At 38.9% G+C, this 7,039-nt stretch overlaps 1 protein-coding gene across 12 annotated transcripts in view; it reads right to left on the reverse strand.

Annotated features, from left to right (window-relative positions):
- Positions 1-7,039, reverse strand: part of LOC144002782 (uncharacterized) — a 98,683-nt gene that overhangs the window by 30,048 nt on the left and 61,596 nt on the right. The window contains exon 6 of one of the 12 annotated variants that reach the window (XM_077498332.1): positions 6,930-6,959. The exons of the other annotated variants lie outside the window; for them this stretch is intronic. The gene's annotated coding sequence lies outside the window, so the exon portion shown is untranslated. Of the gene's footprint in view, positions 1-6,929; positions 6,960-7,039 lie in introns of those variants that run through there. 12 annotated transcript variants of the gene reach the window in all.

Raw genomic sequence — 7,039 nt, forward strand, 5'->3', positions numbered from 1 at the left:
TTGGTTGTCTCGACATTCACTTGGATGAGACAGGACCGGCCCCTTCAGACCAGCTATTTTTAGCAAGACAACAAATCAAGGCTTAATTGTGCTATAAATTCTCGACCCTTGGGCAATTTAGATGAAAGCATGCCACAAACATGTTACAAAGACATCGGGGAATTGCTGAAAATTGTGGAGAAAAAAAATGCATAATTTGTCTCCTGTAAATGAGCACTGATGGCCATTTTGGTGCACTGAGAGTTAGGGACATTTGTCCTCACTGTTCCTCCAAATTGGGTCACTTCTTTGCAGTGTTTTTTTTTTTTTTAATCACGACAGACTCGCACTAAAAGCCTGCAGGTGGTCAGCGTAAGTGCCACATACAAGCATCACGTTGGGTTTCCAGCTGCGTTTCGCTTCCAGTGACAGCGCACCTGTGTCTCCGTCGTCGCTCGGCTGCACCCGCCGAAAGAGACAAAAACAAAAAAAAAGCGTTGACAAGCTGACAAACGAGCAGAAGTCTGTGTTGGTCCAATTCTTAATGTGTAGTTTCCTCATTAAAGCAAAGCGTATGCTGCATTTTCTCGTCACATCAGGAAAGTGGAGCGAAGAGATTTCGGCGCTTGATTCATCATTTATGGGATAAAATTATCCACCAAGGCAGGAAGAGAGTAAAAGAGACTCATAATGGCGCTTTGTAAAGGGCAGACCTCCATTAAGGCCCAACCAAGGATTGGACATAGCAATTAACCGAGTACAGTGTCCCCTGCGTATGAATTGCTTTGAAATTGGCAGTAAGGACTAGAGATGTAACGATAAGGGCAATATCGTGATATTGTGATATTAAAACTGCCACAATATCGTCGTCGTCGTGTTCACAATATTTAAAAGGAACACATCTGTTAAAAAAAAAGTCAGGTTGATTTCCATTGGTGCAGTTCTAGCACCCTCTAGTGGCTAGTTTATTAGTGCAATTTAATTTTCATTAGGGATGTTTTGGCCTTCTATGCTTAAAATCTATGCTAACTGTCAGATGAAGGGGAACCTAATTTGCTTGTTAAGCGATAAATGAGTGCTTGCATTAGCAAATATTGTTATTAGAGATTGTAGGTGGTTGATAGGCATTGCTGTTATGTACAAAAGCACAATATTGAGCTTTTTTTTTTTAGTATGAGCTTTTTTTTTGTTTTACAATATTGTATTTTTTTAAATATCCCCCCCATACACACACAATATTGTGATAATTATCGTATCGTGACCTTTATATCGTGATAATATCGTATCGTAATGTTTGGATATCATTAGATCCCTAGTAAGGACTGAATTTTCCGATTTGTGATTGATGGACCACTCAAAAAGGTAAAAGAGAAAATAAAATCCAAAACATATTTTCCCTTTAATGCATCACCAACTCTATAAAGTTTTGTAGAAATAAAATAAACAAACGTAAGCTTTAATAGTCTTAAAATAGGTGATGAAAACTACAAAAATATGACGCAAAAGGAAAACATACAAGTTAATCCTCAATTGTCCAAATGAATTCAAAGACATCAATTACATCACCATTGCGCCATTTCAGGTTCAGCTTCATTCACTTCCCTGTTGGACCCGTTTGAGGTCAGATGGCTTTCTCAACAATTTTTCTCACAGTTTGTTTGTATCGATTCATCAAAAAAAAAAAAAAAAAAAAAAAAGGGCTCAAGGGTGCTAAGTGTGAAAGCTGGATGAAGCTCCTAAAAGGTGAAAGTCTGTCAGCTCTGGCGTTTGCCGCAGTTATATAAAAGACGCGCTTGCGCACAAACAAGTGTTGCGGCCCACGCGGCCTCCCTCCCAGCCGCTGCATTATTAATGATGTTGCACTGTGCTGATGAAGACGATGCAAATGAGCAGCGGCGAACGAGTTCCACTCGGCGCAGTGACGCTTGCACTCTATTCTGGGGTCTGAAAACTGCAATGAATTATATTCATATATAATAGGACCGGTTGAGCATTAGGTGGTACCAGCTTCCGCAAATTAAATACTAACAGAGTTGAAGTTGACAACTGGAAAAATCAAAATCAGCCTAAAATGGTGGCTTTAATCCAAAATGGCATAATTACTGTGTATTTTCAGGGAAAAGTCCTTGAGATTTTTTTGTTGGTTTAACTGTGGTCGACATGGCTACCAAATTTGTTTCTGACTGTGGGGGCTCAATTCAACTCAACTTTATTTATAAAGCGCTTTAAAAACAGGCATTGCTATATACAAAGTGCTGTACATGAAACAGAAATCGGTTGTGCAGTAACGAATAAGGTAACAAAAACAAATGTTAATGTCTCATGGTGCACCAAAAGCCAAAGAATACAGATGTGAAGTCAACAGGATGAGAAGGGCCACTTGGACCAAAGACCATAACTTCTGTTTTCTTCTCATTGAAGTTCAAGAAATTTAAAGTCATCCAAGCTTTGATTTCCTCCAGACAGGACAAAAGAGGCCTCAATGAGAAAGAGTCCTTTTTACTAAGCAGGACATATCAAATTTCACATCGCTATGTCAAACAGCAGTCTAAGATAGTTTCTTCCAAAAAAAAACAAAAAACAAAAACAAAAGGACTACCTGGGCCGAATTTTTAAACCAATTCCAAGAAAGCAGTAAACAGGCGCAATTTTGGATGATCACGCCCCTAACCTTGTCTTATGGCGACGGCTTATTTGGCTCAGAGTAAGGTGAGGGAATGTGCAATTTGCTGGGAGCCAAACTTGCTAATCATCCTGATTCTCAGCGAGGACAGATGGCAGGATCGCAGAACACGATTGTGCACAGAAACGGAAAAGAAAAGGCAGGGCGCCGCTTCTTCCCTTGCGGCTGAGCGAGCAAATGTTTTGTGAGGATTAAAGTTTTGTGACTAAACCCCTGACTTGAGCTTGAAGCCCAGGGCAAGATGTGTTCCCGCTTTCCGCCCAAACCACCCCCGTCATCTCAGTTTCCGTGCACATCACGCGCAAATGTGTGCGCTCGTATTAGCTTCGGTAAAGCGGACAGACGTCGTCGTCATCTGCTAATCTCCGTCGTATAATTGACGAGGCTGTAAGCAAACACCTGACGAAACAACGGTTAGCACTCGCTAGCTGTGTTTGTGTAGCATAAACGCCACTCGCATGTTAACTGGCATGAGCAAATCTGGTGGCATTTCGTTTCTGTTGTTTTACCAGGAGCGAATATTCCAAAAAGAGAAGAGAAAAAAATTACAGGGAAAAAAAAATCACGCCAATGATCTTACGTAAAAACTGTTTGAATAAACTATTTTTAAGGTGTTTTAACAAGACGATCGTAATTATTTCATACACCCTTTTTTTTTTTTTTTTTTTCCCTCAAATCATCCCAAACAGTTTCCGACTAAGTCCATTGGAAAGATGTGCTGGAGCAGATCAGCTATATTAATTAAGTGTAATTTGATGTTTAAAAACAAAACAAAGGGGGCGCAAAATCGACCCACATTAGAGAACACTGTTATCCATTTTAGACATTTAAAAAAAAAAAAAAACCTTAAGAGAACCTGAAGCAGCTGTTGCTGACATTTATTTGGCCGCAATGCAAATATCCCGGCGGACAGCGCGCAAGTGCCGTAATAACCTCATTAGCATCCATCCAGCGGCGCGCTAAGGTCTCATTTCATTTTCGACGGGTTTGCGCCGCCGAGACGACAAACAACTGCGGGCAAATTGCATTTGGCGAGGAAAACGGATGACTTCTTTTTTTGTTTTTACCGTAGGAGGCTGCTCGTAGCTACCGCAACAACCTTCGCCCAAACTGGATTTTAGAATTCATGCTATTGATGAGATTTGCTAATTTGTCAGGTCTGAAAGTAGGAAGCCTATTGAAATGGATTTGCACCAGTGAAGGCGAAGGGTCTGAACAGGTTTTGAGCTTTTTCTCTTCTATCATAATCAGCAGTAGAACACAGTTTGGTTAAAAAAAAAAAAAAAAAATTCTCAACAAAAAGCAGAAAAAATTAGCTTTTTGTAACAAGATCACCAAAGGCTTGGTATACACGTAAAAAATAATCAGGCTGTTTTGTCCCAATTTTGCGTCTTTCTGACAAATTGTCACATTAATTCATGTTTTATGAGATTATCCTGTGGTCTGCGGTGAGTTAAGAGTGAATTTGTCCTGATAAGACAATCTGAAATGGGCCAGGATGGACAATTTTATTTTAGACGTGTTCAATATTTACGGCCAAAAATCGTCTTGTGCATGGGGAAAGCTGACGACATGACTTCATGAATTGGGACATGAAACTGGAATGGAAATGAAAATTACTGAATTATATAGTATATTTATTATTATTTATTTTTAAATGGAGGTATATTGTATATTGGACTGAAACATTGTGAGTGAAGGCTAATATTGGAATATTGATTCTTGATTTGTGAGGTATTTCATTTTAAATGAGGTACGGTATATTTTACATTTTGGTACTGTACCACAATGTTTTGGAAAAGCACAACTGGGGGCTGGAGTTAAGAATTAGCACTAGCTATAAAGTATATGCACCACATCAGCTGCAAGCTGGCAACAATGTTTGACTGCATTGTCACTGTCAAATAAAGAGGTAATTAAACAACACGGAATGTAGCCAATCAAGAAGCGCCCTGACTGAGGGCCAACAAAGCAGCCATAAACAATATGAAAATACCAATAAAAATAAATACGTCCTATTTGGAAAACAAAGGCGCCATTATCTTCATTTGGAAACTCACCTCTAAATAAGTAAAATAAACAAACTTAACCTAAAAAGTGCTTATTTGACCGTGAATGCGTGATAGAATGGCACCACCTCTTCCTAAAAAAGTGAGTCGAGAAAAAAAAACTGACTTAAGAGATGTTAGCAATCGTGCCTGACTGAACTGCCCCAAGCTAACACATTACGCTAATGAATATGGGGGGTGAGCACGACATGGGTTCTTATTAAACAAGGACGACGGTTAGCCTAAAGTCACATCCGCGCACAAAAAGGGATGAAAACGTCTTCACGCAGATTGCTAAAGTACGGTATAATAACAACGACTGCCCTGGGCGCATACGGCTTTCGTCGAGCCGTTGGTTGGCAGCATGCCAAGCTAATCAAATAAACCGAGATTAGCGAGGCGCTGACGTTTGTGAGACGGAGCCGAGTGGAACGGCAAAATAAATGTATTCAATTTGAAATCAAAATGTATCATTCATGACAATGCCTCCAAACCTTAGTTACAACACAGACAGTACATTTGTTTTCGAAGTAATCTCGTAACATGATTTACTGATATATCAAATCAATTTTCCCACTGAAATGAATTGAAATTCCATGAACTGACACTCCCAGTTGAAGTTGACTGTAAAACTAAGCACAAAACAAAGGGAATTACATGTGTATTTAAAACAACCACATAGCTTTGCTTGAGATGAACCCATTTAGCTTAATGCTAGCAAACAATGGAAAACACCAAAGATGAACTAACAAATAGCATCTATGTTACCCCTTTAAGCAATGGCTATTTCAACACAAAGTGGTCAAACAAATGTAGATTAAGATTAGATTAGATCAGATCAGATCCTACATTTCAGGACACCAGCGTACGTACTTTTTTGTGACATTTGTCGTTGGTGTGCTGTGAATTTTTAATGAAGTAAAATCCGCCACTTGGCTCAATAATGTTGGGTGACACCGTCCTATGGTGAAGGCTTTTTCCAAATCTGGACGTATTACGTTCCACTTTGGAGGCACGGAGCACAATATGCCCGTTGACATTTCAAAAGGTCGTTTAGAACAAACAAGTCGTCATGTTCATGGCGGAGGGACGGATGGACGAGGCAATAATGGCCTCTCCGCCCCCCCAACCCCTCCGTCACCAGCAACCCCCCTCCCGCTCGTCCGCTTTCATATTCCTCATAAATCAATGGATGGTGCGCCGCCTGTTAACACGGAACTAATCAGGGCTCCGGTACAAGGCCGCTGCAGTAAGTGAACAAGAAGAAGACGGCGGGGAAAGTGATGAAAGAGGTTAGCAATGGCAGCACGCCTGAGAGCCGAGAAGAAAAATCTGTCAGGGACCTAAATTTAAACCCGCTTCCTCCTTCCTTCCATTTCTGTCCCCCTTTCTTGACTCCGGCATCAAGCAGCCTTTTCAGTCAAAATCTGAATGCTCACTTCCCACTTCATTCTTCCTGTGGCACTCGCACCCACATGACAAGAAAGAAAGTCACATTTTCATGAAAAAAGGAGCAATCTTACAAGAATATATATATATATATATATATATATATATATATATATATATATATATATATATATATATATATATATATATATATATATACTTTATTCTCATAGTCAACCTTTTTTTTTGGTTTAAATCTTACATTATCTTAATCTGTTTTTTTCTTCTTTTTTTTCAATAAAATTTAACTCTCAACATTTAAATCATTTTACTCTCAAAAAAATCCATTAGCCTTTTTTTAAATCTATTCTCAACAAATTCCAATAAAATTCTACTAAAATTCTAACCTTTCCATAATTATGTCTTTTCTGTAGAAAGACAAAAAAAAACTACAACACTAAAAAAAAAAATGACTTGAACCTCTTAGTATAATACTTTTTTTTTTTGTAAAATTTACAACTTTATTCTCAATGACTTTATCCCGCTGAAAAGTGACATTATTGACCTAAAATTAAGACTTAATTCCAGAAAAATTACAAGTTTATTCTCATAAATTGACTTGTTTTCTTGACAAAATACTCTTTCATTCTTGAAGCCTTTTATGTATAAAAATACTTTATTGTCGATGAAATGTCCTAACTCTATGGACGTTAGATAACAATTGTTTTTTCCAGACCGATGATGATTTAGTCGATACGTCAAAATGCCTCAGTATAGCGCCAACTTCAGCCGAGGAGGACTTTTCGGTCATCAGATTTTCTTCGCCCTAAGTATTGGCAGTCTCCACGAGTACTCGATCCCTAAAAATAAGGCAGGTATCAGCCCAATACTAATGCCCGATATCGGTACTCGCCCTCCCCTGCTTAATCCCCCTAAAATT

The sequence above is a fragment of the Festucalex cinctus genome, chromosome 15, assembly GCF_051991245.1.
Source record: "Festucalex cinctus isolate MCC-2025b chromosome 15, RoL_Fcin_1.0, whole genome shotgun sequence".
NCBI classification, from domain to species: domain Eukaryota; kingdom Metazoa; phylum Chordata; class Actinopteri; order Syngnathiformes; family Syngnathidae; genus Festucalex; species Festucalex cinctus.